General features: G+C 43.3%; 1 protein-coding gene across 1 annotated transcript in view; it reads right to left on the reverse strand.

Annotated features, from left to right (window-relative positions):
• SULF2 (sulfatase 2) overlaps positions 1–2522 on the reverse strand; it is a 137599-nt gene extending 135077 nt beyond the window's left edge. Inside the window, exon 1 of the mRNA XM_054979690.1 lies at positions 2014–2522. The gene's annotated coding sequence lies outside the window, so the exon portion shown is untranslated. The remainder of the gene's footprint in view (positions 1–2013) is intronic.
• Positions 2523–14370: the final 11848 nt, after the last annotated feature.

Below are 14370 nucleotides of genomic sequence, written 5' to 3' on the forward strand. Positions count from 1 at the left end.
GAAGAAACTGTTCTAGGTACTTATTTGAATATTAAATTATATATCTAGGCAACTGGATAGATATGAATTACTGTACAGAAGACTGCAGGTAATAAAGGTTGAAACCAACATTCATATTCCTCATCCTTACAGGTGGGAGCACATCTTGCTTCCTAAGAGTCTCCCAACATATATTATCTTTACTATCAGAAGCCTTTTTCGTTTAAACTTAAAACCCTGAGCAAGGAAAACTGCACCCTTAAGTACAGTGCCTGGATCCAACACGAAGAGTGCAATCCTATGGTGAGTTACTCCAGTCTAAACCCATTGAAGTCAATGAGCTTAGACTGGAGTAACTCTCCATAGGATTGCACTGTAAGCGACAGACATGAGACTTACTTCCAAGTAAAAGTGACTGAGAGACTTTTGTTCTTAAATACCAAAGTTATAGAGTGTCTTGGTTGTTGTATTTCAGCACGTAGCTCATCTCCTTCTCCTCAAGTTTTGTAACCATTCTGATTACTGATCCAACGCGGATAAGGATTGCTTCCAGTAGTGCATTAAATTCACCCCAAGAAAAAAAAAACTAAGTTACAAAAGGTAAATCTGCTGCTAGGACAGGCCCCCAAGTAAGCTTTCTACACTCTACACACCCATGATGGTGGGAAAGAGTGTCATCAAGTCATAGCTTATGGCCACCCCTAACCGGGTTTTCTAAGCACAGAAACTAACCGCTACACTACATACAGGCATATTGGGAACCCAGAGTTTCCATCATAAGGTATCTCTAGAGTCAAACAGCTCTGAAAGAAGGGATCATACTTCTAATGAGGCTGTCGCAGCTTGTATTTAAAAAGCAACCTTTACAGTAAGGATTCTCCATATAATAAAGCAAAACCTCGCCAACTTGAACTCATTATATCTGCATCCATGGCAAAGGGTTTGGTGCAACATACAACCTTGCAAAAGTGCTTCACATACTCATGCCTGTCTAACAAATGGTCCTCTCGGACCCTACACACCCAACACTACAGGAGGCTACTCATTTCCTGAACAGGACAGTTGTTTAGGAAAGCGCAAGTTATAAGACAGAAAGGCCAAGTGTCTGCAAATTTGTCTCCCTGCTCCATGTTCCTTGCTATTACAGGACCCAATTTTTTACTCCACCTCAACGATGATTCCGCGCTATAAAAACCCGCGCACGCGTCAAGACAGATGCGTGGAAGAACCTCAACTCTGTGCTCTTCGGAACTCCCTGCTCCGGCGGGTCTAAGGACGCGCGCCCGCCCGCCGAGCATCAACAGTGGCTCGACTCGCGGGTTGGACGCCAAGAACGGAACTTTCGCCTCCATCTGCGCCGCCAGCTCTAAGCCGCGATTCTCCAGCGTTACACCCCGCGTTGGGCCACGAGTCACCGAGCACTAGTGGCGGACAAGCACGCACCGCAGCACCGCCGGGAAGCTGCCGAGTCTTACTGGGAAAGGGGGCATTGTCCGATGGAGCCCTTTCGCTAACCGCGGAGCAAAGCGCCAAGGCTGCCCGCCGTCCTTCTGCAAGACTGCCCTTCGCCCGGCCCCAGCCCACCCTCCATCGGACCTCTCCCCGCCAAGCCCGGCAAAGTTGGTGGCCGGCAGCCATCCCGCAGACAAACTCGGGGGCCCGCGGACGTCCCTTCGGCCGGCCGCGTCACCCCAGCGACCCAGGCCCGCAATGCCCGGCGGGAGGGGAGGGGAGGGACCTGCCGACGCCTCCTTGCAGCCTGGGTGGGTCTGCGGGCAGCCAGTCTCAGCACCTGCAGAGCGCGGGCGAGGCAGCTAGCTGGCCGGCCAAGGCTCTCCCGCGCCAGCCGAGCGCTGCATCCCCAGCAGGGCGGCAGCGAGGTCCCTCGGCGCGACGGGGCTCCTCCTGGGCGGCGTCCTTTCGCCCTCCCGCTCGCTCGCGCTCGCTCTCCCGTTAGGCGGCTCCAGCGTCGCCCCCTGGCTGGCCTCTGCTCTCTCCCCGCTTCCCTCCAGCCGGCCGGCCGCTCAAACTCACCTGGCCGTAGCGAAGGGCGCAGCAGCAGCATGTCCCTTTGCGCCTCCGGCTCAGGAGCAGTCCGCCTTCCCCGTCGCCGCCGCGGTCGCTGCAGCCGAGCTCGGCCGGACGCCCCGGCATCTCATCGTCCTTGCCCAGCCGCAGGCCACCCTCGTGCGCCGCGTCCCCTCCGGGAGGGGAAAGGAAGGGAAGGGAGAGGGCGCGCTCGGCTGCTGGCTGGCTGGCTCGCCTCCTCCGGCTGCCGGGCTGGGGCGCCTTCCCTTTGGCTGGCGGGCTGCGCTGTGCGGGCTGCACGCGGGGAGGGCGGGGGTTAAATACCACGCGCGGAGCCAAGTCCAGAGCCCGGGCGAAGAAGAACGAGGCGCGCTTCCTGCCGCTGCTGCTGGTGCGCATCTGAGCTGGCCGGACGGCGATTAACCCCTGGCAAAAGGCAGCAGCCGGATCCCATTTCAAAACAGAGCGGGGAGGAAGGGAGGGAGGGGAGGCAGGGAGAGAGGCTGCCGGCGCGGAGGGACTAGCTGGGCGGCTCAGGGGATTTTTCTTTCTTTTTTTTGGTAAGTTAATTTATTTCCAGGAGGATCCTCCTCCTCTCCAACCTTGACGCAATCCCCAAGCGGCTCGGAGGGGGTGGAAACCTGTTCCACCGGCCCCCAGCGTTTGTTCAAAGTCCAAGGAAAGCAGCAGCAGCAGCAGCAGCGTGAAGTCTTTCGCCATCCGGAGCTTTACGTGACTGAAAAGTCATTGCCGGGTGCAAACATCGAATCCCGGGCAATTCGCACAGGCTTTGACACGGCGCCTTCTGCAAGGGCATCGTCCCAGACCGACACATAAGGCGGTTGGGAAGCAACGCCACTCTTTCGGCGGCATACACAGACAAACCATCCCTCCAGCCAAGTGCTGTATTGCAAAGTAAAAGGTTGCTGGGTGAGGAGAAGCCCTGAGCAGAACAGCCCGCCTGGCTCACAGTCGCTTCTCGGCGAGAGATGAAGAGGGAGTTCCCCCTCCTTTCGCTGGGAGAAAATCTCTCTTAAGATATGCAAAACACTTGTGTAACTTGCCCCGGATCTTTGTGCGGGTTCTTTTTTTTTTTTGGACGACGTGGTAGGTGGTAAAAGATAACTCTTTGCGGGTGAGCTGTACATTATTACTCCATTTGCAAAAATTAATAATGATAGTCCAGTTTCTCTTATCACTGAAAAGCCTGCCTGATTTTAACTCTGATTTATTTTTAAAGGATGCCTGACTTTTCAGAGATGAGATGCGTCAGGGGAAAAAAATTAGGCTCCTTTTTTGATTTCGCCAGATGTGGCACCTAATTAGAAAGAGAGACCTGCAGTAATACAAGACTGAGCCTGATCCTGACTGGAGCCTCTGGGTCCTGGCAGCAGCATTAAACATAGAACAGTGGAGAAGGCGTGGTCCTCCTGAATATAAAGCATGGGGCACAGAACTGGGAGATCTACACTGGGATGCAACACTTGCCAGGTTCAATTCACTATCAGTAAATGCATTTATAAGGCATTAAAATATATGCTGCTCAGACCAAGTTGAGCATTTTTGAAGTCTCACTGATTTCAGTAGGAGGTTTCAGCATAAGCTTATGTCTCACATTGCCAGCAAAGGATTGTAAAACAGTTTACCTGAGCTAGTTCACCTGCAAGATTAAGACTGACTATCCTACCATTCAAGGATGCTGCAAATTTTCATTCAGATAAATGTGTATGCCCCAATGGTGCATTCTACAGGTTAGAAAAGTGCGTAGACAGTATTGAAGAGATTGACATGATTGTTTACAAAATACATACTTATTTTTTAAAAAATGATTTAGGAAATAATATTTTCTCTGTAGATTTATTCCCTCTCACCATCCCTCTTTTCTCATATCAAGTAACAGTCGTTAATCTGATTTTGCTTGATAAACTCTTGGGAATAAAGAAAACTTCCTGTAGTGCAGTCCTAAACAGAGTCCCACCCATCGTCCGTTGAAGCTCATCAGCCTGAAAAGGGTGTAACTTTGTTTAGGATTGCATTGTTAATTTTCTTGTGATACATTTTTGGAGGTTTAATGGTGATGTTTTGCCTTTATTTATTTTTTTGTCTACACCAAATAGTTTATGGAATCAAACTTTATTAAACACATGTATTTTCACAAGAATGCCTTTTAATATGAATGTGTCTTTTATGTGTGTTGCTGAAATAGGGGTTTATGCTATACCTAGGCTTTTCAAGTAGGATATTCTGTCAGCAGAATTGAACTTTCCTGCCACCCCTTCTACTGCAGCCCATCAAGCTCCCCAAAATTCTGCTCCTGGAGGACTTGGACCCTCAGGAATGGCATGAAGGGCAAGTTGGGGGTCTGCAGAAAGGAACTGACAGAAGTGACAACTCCTTTTCCATTCGTGGAAAATTTTGTCTGGATCCAACCCATTGCCTGTATTCAGATTTCTGTTCAAAACGGGCATGAATGTGGCCTATTGTTGTGCTTGTATGTTCACCTTATAGATCAGAAATGTTCAGGAGGGCATTTTCATAAAGGGATTAGAACTCTAGTATAATGGAACAGCTCAGGAGGATGCTTTTACAAGGGAATAGGATTATGGTCTATTGCAATGTTTGTTTATGTATTACTGTGCTTTTACTGCATTGTCCTTTGCAATCCACTTTTTGTATTACAGTATGTCATGCCTTTGATAGTTTTTTGTTTACATTGTTTACTAATTCTGTAATCTTATTCCTATTGTGTTGCTTATTGGCTATTTTACATTGTGTGATTGAATTTTTTTTTATATTTTGTAATCCACCATTCATCTTGGTGAGAAGGGTGGGATATAAATGAAACAACCAACCAATCAAATAAACCAACAGATCTTATGTTCAGTAGGGTATTACTTGCCAATATAGTGTATTACTTTCAAATTACACACAGAAAAGCAAAACCCAAATTAGTGCCATTTGTGAAAATAGTAAAATGATAGTGAAATATTAATTTTGCCAGCTTTAAGAATCCCACACGGAAACAAATTTGCTTAAAATTAGAATGTTCAGAGAACACCAGAATGCTAATGGCTTAATCTGTGTTTGACCCACTACCTGCACACTGGACTGTGTATGGAGGGAAGGGGTGTCTGGACAGGATATTCTGTTGATTAGATCTCTTTTCCCCCTTTCAATCACAATTCTAAGAAAATTAAGTGAGTCAGCCCAGCACAGGAAAGAAATTTGAAATACAACATTTGTTTATTATTTTTAAAGAATACATTGACTAGCAGCCAGTGAAGCTTAAAAGTAAAGATATAATAATGACACAATTGCTAACATTGTAAGGAAACCAGTCACAATGGACCGGTGTTCCCATTTTAACAAAATACATATTCTCCCAGTGAGTACATACAATTCCAATCAATGTTAATGGAAGTTACACAAGTGCATTAAGAGGATAATGTACCCCCTGGTTGGTGACAACTAAGCTTTCAAAGTAACTGGGCTTCCCATAGGAAGTGAAGGGGTCTTCCATTTCATGTCAAAAACGAGCTGGCTTGCTGTGCAATTGTGTTCTGCTAGTTTTCAAAGGTACTTCATCCTGGCGCAATTTTGTCAAAGCCAAGTGAGACTGTTTTGATTTTAGTACATTTCACTCATGAATTTGAAAAAAAAGAGGATCTTTTAGGTGCACTGGAAATATGGATTATGTGAAATTTACACTGTCAGTCTATCTTTTCTTACCAAAGAACATTTGTTGCTTTTCTGCCTGATTTTTTCATGTGCCTTGTTTTATAGCCACATATACATTTATATGCAAAGTATGTAACATTTATATATGTTTATATATGTTATATAACATTAATAAACATTTATATGCATTTATATGCAAAGCGTGGACTCCCAGATAATTCTGGAAACATGGCTAGATTTTACATGTAATTGGTGTAGTGGTTACATGCCAGTTTGGTGTAGTGATTAAAGGCGGCAAACTCTAATCTGGAGAACCGGGTTTGATTCCCTACTCCTCCACTAACAACAACAACAACAACATTCTATTTATATACCACCCTTCAAGATAACTTCATACCCACTCAAAGCGGTTTACAAAGTATGTTATTATTATCCCCATAGCAAAACACCTTGTGAGGTGGGTGGGGCTGAGAGAGCTCCTAGAAACTATGACTGACCCAAGGTCACCCAGCTGGCTTCAGGTGGAGGAGTGGGGAATCAAACCTGGTTCTCCGGATTAGAGTCCCACACTCTTAACCACTACACCAAACTAGCTCTCAAGCCAGCTGGTGACCTTGGGTTAGTCACAGCTCTTCCACAGCTCTCTCAACCCCCACCCACCTTACATAATATACTTTGTAAACCACTCTGAGTGGGCGTTAAGTTGTCCTGAAGGGTGGTATATAAGTAGAATGATGATGATTAGAGAAGAGCCCACAGGGTCAGCTGTAGTATCACTGAATGGCTTGACTTTCTCCACTTTACCAGTAAACTAAAAGTTTTGCAGGTAGCTCTAGGAAAAAGCAAAATCTCTTTCATCCCATGAAATCCCTGCACCAGCATTGCAAATACAGTTGGCATTGCAATGCTATTATACACAACATGTGTGTAGAGGACCAGTACAAACTGAAGCTGTCCCTTGTCATACCCAGGCCTGGCTTCCCTCACCACTGCTCATCCTCAAAGAGGTGTAAGGATTCCTGCTGTCTAGCTGGTACTGCACCAAACACCAGCATTGCCTGCTTGGTGCAGACCTTTCTGCTCCTAGCACTGGGACACGTCCAGGCCACCCCCAGCGTACCTAGAGTTACTCCCACTCCTACTGATTTATCGGGACATCTCTCATCCACTTTAAGAGCCTGGCACTTCCAGAGCATGAATGGAGAACACCTGCATAAGGACAGCTTCTGGGGATGGGGCCACCTTTGAAAACCCAGAAGAGAGGAGTCACGGAGAAGAGAAGTAGGCAGAGGAGACCAAGGCAAGAAAACAGTTGGGAGATGGAGATACTAATCCACACAACAGGCCTCCTGGTTGCTATCAGGAATTAGTTCTTGAAGGGCTCTAATGAGGCAACTGGAGAATCCCCCTACCTCTCACAACCAATAAAGCAATTAATATAATCAGGAGACCATGAGTATCATTTGTCTTTTCAGGATGGAAGCCCTGCAGGAGATGTCACATCCCAATATGTCAATGGCAGGAATTATAGGAACAATATCAAAATTTGCACCTGAACATCTCTGTAGGGATAAATGACTTGTAGGGAAAACAAGCTCATAAGGAGAGACGCTATACCAGTGATACTCAGTGGACTACAATGCCACTCGCAGCGCTTCTGTGCTTCTGAGCCCTGTTCCCTAATATAGCACCTGCCTCATGTTTCACGAAAGTGGGCAAAGCTCTTGCCCAGTGGATCTTACTTATTATTTTATTTTATTTATACCCCGCCATCCCCATAGATGGGCTCAGGGTGGCTAACAACATTCAAAACATTAAAAGTTACAAAACCATAAAATCAATAATAATCTTGCAAGTGGTTCCCACCTTGAAACTGCAATTCCCAGAGGAATGGGTAAGCTATGAGCCTTGCTGAGGTGCAGGTCTCATGCCATGGAAGTGAATGTGAGTGTTTTGCCTGATAATTAATTGTGCATGTGGCTCTACAGGAATGAGCACCAGTGCCTCACATTGTGTATTTGCTTACATTTCAAACAACTGAAGGAGCTGGAGACACATAAATGTAAGCATACATGATGTGCTAGGCACAGAAACACCAGGTTGGAAAAGGACTGAGAAACCCAGGTTTTTATCTTCTCTTCAGCCATAAAGGTTACTGGGGCAGTCACTGGCTCTAAGCCTAGCTTACTTCAGAGGGTTGTTGTAGGTACAACAGAAAAGAGGAAACTGCTGTGAGCTTTTTGGAGGAGCTCAGCTGCCCTGAGCTCTTTGGAGGAACAGTGGGGTTTAAAAATGTAATATATAGATAGGTACAATGTGAAAATACTTTTTATGCTTGAGCATCTGCATAATTGGGCTCACGTTCTGCTCACCATTCATGAGCAGAGAGCTAATTATTTGGCAAGGTATTCAGAAGCGTCCAAGTGAATTTAGACATACCTATTTGCATTATTATATTTGACTGCATAATAGTTTTCTCGCTGCTCTCCCCCCTCACTCCGGCCTCTTGGTGCCTGTTTTCTAAAAAGGAACATAGTAAAATGGGGGGGGGGGATTGGTTTGTGATTTTTTCAGTTGACACTTACTACTTAGTATCTCCTGTTGGGCCTTCAGTGTCTGATTATGAATCCAGCTAATCTCGTGATCATTTCTTACATTCAGTTCTTAATGACTGCACAGGTACAAAAATTAGGTAATGCAATCTAGTCAATGTCAGTCCCATAAAGGATGCATCCATCTTTGCAGGCACCAAGAGAGGAGGAAAGACAAATGATTCCATATATTACACAAGTCTGTGAACCATGACCTACAGGACATACTGCATCCTTTCCAGTATGTGAGAACTTGGGGGAAGTTGTGCTATGCTTAAGATGAATTTTGCCAGGGAACAGCAAGGTGATCTGATCAGAAGCTTGCCTTGTGTGTAAGAGTACTTGGTTGGCACGAGATATATATGCCTAGCCAACATGTCTGCGGTAAAGTTGTCAGTTTGCCTAGTTTATTCCACTCCAACCCTCCATTACTACTCTTTCCATTCATTACAATGTTCTCCATACCCAGATTAGTGCAAATTATTAGGGCCTTTCTTCACATTAAAATTTCCCATATATAAGATAATTTTAAAATATAATTCTTGCATGTTTGCAAGAATTGTGGGTTGCAAGTGGTTCCCACCTTGAAACTGCAATTCCCAGAGGAATGGGTAAGCTATGAGCCTTGCTGAAGTGCAGGTCTCATGCCATGGAAGTGAATGTGAGTGTTTTGCCTGATAATTAATTGTGCATGTGGCTCTACAGGAATGAGCACCAGTGCCTTACATTGTGTATTTGCTTACATTTCAAACAACTGAAGGAGCTGGAGACACATAAATGTAAGCATACATGATGTGCTAGGCACAGAAACACCAGGTTGGAAAAGGACTGAGAAACCCAGGTTTTTATCTTCTCTTCAGCCATAAAGGTTACTGGGGCAGTCACTGGCTTGCATGTTTGCAAGAATTTATTTCAAAATTTGCATTATCTTCCATTGCACTTTTATTTATTTATTTCTTCCACTTATACGCCACCTTTCTCCTCAATGGGGACCCAAAGCTGCTGACATCTCTCCTCCATTTTATCCTCACAACAACTCTTTGAGGTGGGTTAGGCTGTGAATATGTGACTTTTTTATCATCCTTGAAAGAAAGAACAAAAAGAAAGAAAACAAAAAATGTTTAATTTGAACAGTAGGATAAAAAACTGTTCAGTATGATTGCAAATAATTAAAGGTTTGGCAAATATAAAGAAAATGAGATAAAATGAACTTAAACCCAAGTTCTTAGTGATTAGATCCTACAAAGCATTAGGTTGGTCACCCAACCAAATTAAACCTTAGGGTTAAGGCTGCTTCCACACACGTTGGATAATCCACTTTCAATACTCTTTAGTGAACATTTGGAACTGCTTTTCCATGTGTGGAACAAAAAAATCAACTTCCAAAGGATTGCTAAAGTGCATTGAAAGTGCATTATTCAATGTGTGTGGAAATGGCCTAAGTCTTTTCACCTTTCAAGTTAAAGCCATTTGTAGAAAATAAGGCACATTTGCCATGAAGACAGAAAAACAGACAAGACTAAGAATTTTTTTTTTAAATCCTGCCATTTCAACAACATATCTTAAAAGGAATGCATTGCATACAATAAATTGAAAGATTAGATAATACATTATAGTGTTTTTAAGCTTACTGCAAATAAATTGCATTATGGAATTGACGGCATTTGCAGTTGCTAAATCTTTCACACACTTCCCTTGGGAACAGGATCCACTAAACTCAATGGAACTTCCTCCTAAGTAAACATGCATAGGATCCTACTATTAATATCACTTTAACAGGAGTCTAATCTGCAAGTTAAAAAGCCTCAATGTAAATGTCTATGATAATTCACAATAATGCATATATGTTGCTTAGTAGCATGCTATTGACTGGTAATAACTAAGTAGAGAAGATGCTGAGGAAATCTGGAATCATAGCAAAAGTGGTATTAAATTACTGAGATAATATTGATTAATATGACAATTCATCCAGCTGCTTAACAAAATAGTAATCTATCTTTCCGCGATGTCCAGCCACCCCTCCCTCTGAAATGATTAACATGCAAAATGTTATTGCTGCAATGAAATGAAAGCATGCAAGCTAGATTAATAAATGTATAATTGAGTATTAAAATGATTAATAAGCTGACAGGAGCAAGTGCAAATCCATACAGAAGATGCAGATTAAATGACCATTTGAATGAATAAAGGAGGATTTATACAACAAAGAAGTAATTTCCGAGAACACCTCCCCCCTCCCATACATTGGCAAGATGCCTTCCAGAAGGCCATGTACAAAATAGAATCCAAGTCTAGAAAGCTTTACTACTGTAAGATGCATAACCTGATGCTATGCATTTTTACCTACTGAATCCAATGGGGATTACTCCCAAGTAAATGTACGCAACATTCCTGAGACTCTTTTCTTCAAGAACAATTCCGCAAGGAACTCTTTCCAGTTGTTATAGCCTTTTCCATTAAAAACTCCCACAAAACACAGATTTATAGCATCACATTTATAATGTGCCTGTACTGCTCTATTTCAGGGACAGCTAGAGGAATCTGTCATCTGAGTTGTGCTCATCGGTAATAAGGTTGCCAACTTTTGAAAAACATCCACTCCTTTAAACTGTGTGTGTTTAATGGTGGCTGGACCAGCTGCAATTAGCAGTTGGAGTTCATGCTCTGAACAGCTTCCCTGGCTTTCTTCTACAGATGAAACTTCTGTTAAAAACGTGTGTAGAACTGGCTTTTTCTCTGGTCAGCTGGCACCCCTTGTCAGTTGATCTCCATGTTCATTTGGCAGAGTGGAGGAGCCCTTCATTGAAGACTCACTTAGTTCCCGCTAAACATAACTTGTTGTGATGTCTGGACAGACACTGTGGGAGGACATCGCTCTTTGCAAACTTGGGATGGCAAGCTAGCAGATTCTTACTTAAGAACAAATGTGTTTTCTTTCTGTACCATGGCTGCCATTTCAAACAGCAGGGTAGGAGAGCTGGTCTAGGCACATGAGGAAGAACATTTGGCTCCTCAAGATCTTTCCTTCCCCACACTTAGAGAAGGTAACCTGCCAGGCAAAGTTCAAACAGCAGGCTGGAGCACTTTGAGTCGGTGGATTTACTCAGGGGTAAGCAGCCCAGCTTATTGCCTGACACAAGGCCAGGGTCTCTACTGGTCATTCTTTTTGCTCTTTGAGGATGCACAACAAACCTGTAAGAAGCAGCATGTGAACCTATCAAGCTACAAGAAAAGAAAAATGTCAAGAGAAACACTGGCACAGCTACACTTTTATGATTAATAACAGCAAAGTAGGTGTTTGCAATTCTTTAATTTGGCACTAGATGGCATGTAATTGCATATTGCGTAAGGGATGAAGGCAAAGGAGGCATGGGGTGAGCAGTGGAGGCTAGTATGAGCTTGGAAGGGGAATAATTGAATATTCTTGAACAGTTTCTAGTAGAAACTAGAATAGGTCTGGAAGGTTTGGAACATAATGTTTTGCTTCCAAAACTAGGAATGCCTACTGCTTTGTATAACCTTTCGGCTCGTCTGTGTTTACCGTCTATAGAACGGTAAAAAAACTATATTGCAAGGTCCAATTAGAATGTTATACTTAAATCCCTTGGCAGGTGAGTTTCCCATGCTGTGTGTCTTGAGAGAATTGTTTCTGCATGGAAACTCCTCAACAAAGATTCCAGATACAAAAATTCTCCCTTCAGATAGTTTCTCCTGGGATTCCTTAGTGAACAGCTCCCACCCCGGCATCACCAGGTTTGCACACAAACCTTGCTCAGTGTTTAATAACAAAAGCAAGAGATTTGGAGGACTCGAGCCTGTTTGGAAACTGCATCTTTGCTTTGGAAACCCTCTCTCCTAATCCCAGATGTGCTGGGTTTGCTCGTAGATACTCAGGGCTGAGTAATCACAGTGAATGGCATACTGTTCGTCACTGTGTATCTCACAGGCAAACCACTGACTTTCAAAACAGTTCCAGAGATAAGGCATGGGGACCCTGACCTTGTTTGCCACAGTTAATGTGAAAAAAATAAAACATGTCCCATTGATGGCCACTAAAATGCGGTTATTCCGATATTTTGTTAAACAAAAAGCAAATGAAGCTGTGGCTTAGTGTTTGCCAGATGTTGAGCTCTACTCATCTGTGTTTTGCTTCTAAAACCCAGCTTAACTTGACCTCACCTTTTCTATATTTGCATACCCACCCACCCAATACAGCTTTAAAATATTCAGATTTTAAAGTCTTCCAGAGGAGAGCTGTACACAAAATTACAAGCTTTGTGCACACATATGCAAACAAATAATCTTTTATAAATATCAGCACCACAACTGCATGCACAATCATGAGGAAGAGGCTGTGGCATACTGAAAGAGCCTTTGCTTTGCATGTAGGTTCAGCCCTTGGTATCTAACTGGAGACCAGGCAGTAGATGATGTGAAAGTCCTCTACGTGAGGTCCTGGAGAGCTGCTGCCAGTCAAAGTAGACAATACTGACCTTGATGGACCAGTGGTCTGATTCAGTATATGGCAGCTTCATGAGGACACTGCACAGTTAATTCTGGATCATGACTTCTCACTTCAAGCTGTTCTGTCAATCAGTCTTACACAATGTGTAAGCAACCAGCAGTCCATGCTTGTCCTTAGGTGGTGACATAGCATATAGTTCAGGATGTTTTTAATTTCTATTTTCTCATATTGACATGGTTCAGGAAGATCACAGCACAGGGCACACACTTGTCTCATGAAGCAGGACCTCTCTCCCTCCTCAACACTTCTTCATCAATGGTAAGAAGGAAAACTTGCTTTCTCATTACCCATTAAATGACCTATGTGCATGTGTATCTAGGTGCACAGAGACAGGTTGTAGTGTGCACATAATACTGCTTGTAGGAAGAATGTAAATGTATTTATTGTACTTACTTATTTACTAAAGCTATTGCCCACCTTTCTCAAACAGAATCAAGGAGGCTCAAGAGTGTAAGACAATGCAATGCAATGAGGTATCTGACAAACAATGCAACAGGATAGGATCAGAAATATTAAAAACAATGCCAAAAATTATTAAATGAGGTGTCATAAACAATGCCAAAAAGAGAACTGTAGAAACGATGTAGTAAGAGCAAGATAATAATACAATAAACAATGGGATAGACTGTCCCCTTCATAAACGCACCCTCTATTCAGTTATACTACACAGCCTTTTATAGAAATACATAAAATGTAGCCATATTACTGTGCTGCAGCTTAATCACTCTCGAGCTCTGTTTCTTGATTATGCGGTAGCAGTCTTGTTGGCTGATATGTAAAGTAACCAGACTGTGATAGATGAGCTCAGAGGCTGGAAACCTTGATGCCCACTCTAGCCCTATGATTCTGTCAGTTACTTCAGACAATCCATGTGAAAAACTGCATCTAAAAACATAAAACTTTGCTGTTTTTTCTTCAGATAATTTCTTTCACTTCTGGTTCTAAACCAACAAGGCATCTGGGCTCTATGTGCATTTTTTTCAACAGAGACAGAAGTGTATATTTTAGGGTTGCCAGCCTCCAGGTAATGGCTGGAGATCTCCCGGAATTACAACTGGTCTCCAGGCCAAAGAGATCAATTCCCCTGGAGAAAATGGCTGCTTTGAAGGGTGAACTCTATGAAATTATGCCATGCCAAGGTCCTTTCCCTCCCCAAACCCCACTTTCTCCAGGTTTCTCCAGGTTTCACCCCCCAGATCTCCACGAATTTCCCAACTTGGAGCTGGCAACCCTAGTATATATAGATATTCATGTAAATTACTTATAAATTTTATATAACTTTTCTACATTGAATAGAATACAAAGAAAGAGTATTCTCTTAAACAATATAAAACACACCATAAAAATAGCATCAAGAAATCTGTAATACGGCTGACACCCTAAAAGACCAATCTACACAACTATTCTCCACGATCCTCAGAGACCTACTGGAAACTAAGCAAACAAATCAGTAAAACTGAATATAGTGTTTTGAGGGTGTTACAAATACATATCATACATTATCTAGAAACTGATGTAATAAAGCTATCCTGAGAAACAGGCCATTTAATGGATGGAGAGGTAAGAGAA

This window comes from Eublepharis macularius, chromosome 5, assembly GCF_028583425.1.
Source record: "Eublepharis macularius isolate TG4126 chromosome 5, MPM_Emac_v1.0, whole genome shotgun sequence".
Lineage (NCBI taxonomy): Eukaryota > Metazoa > Chordata > Lepidosauria > Squamata > Eublepharidae > Eublepharis > Eublepharis macularius.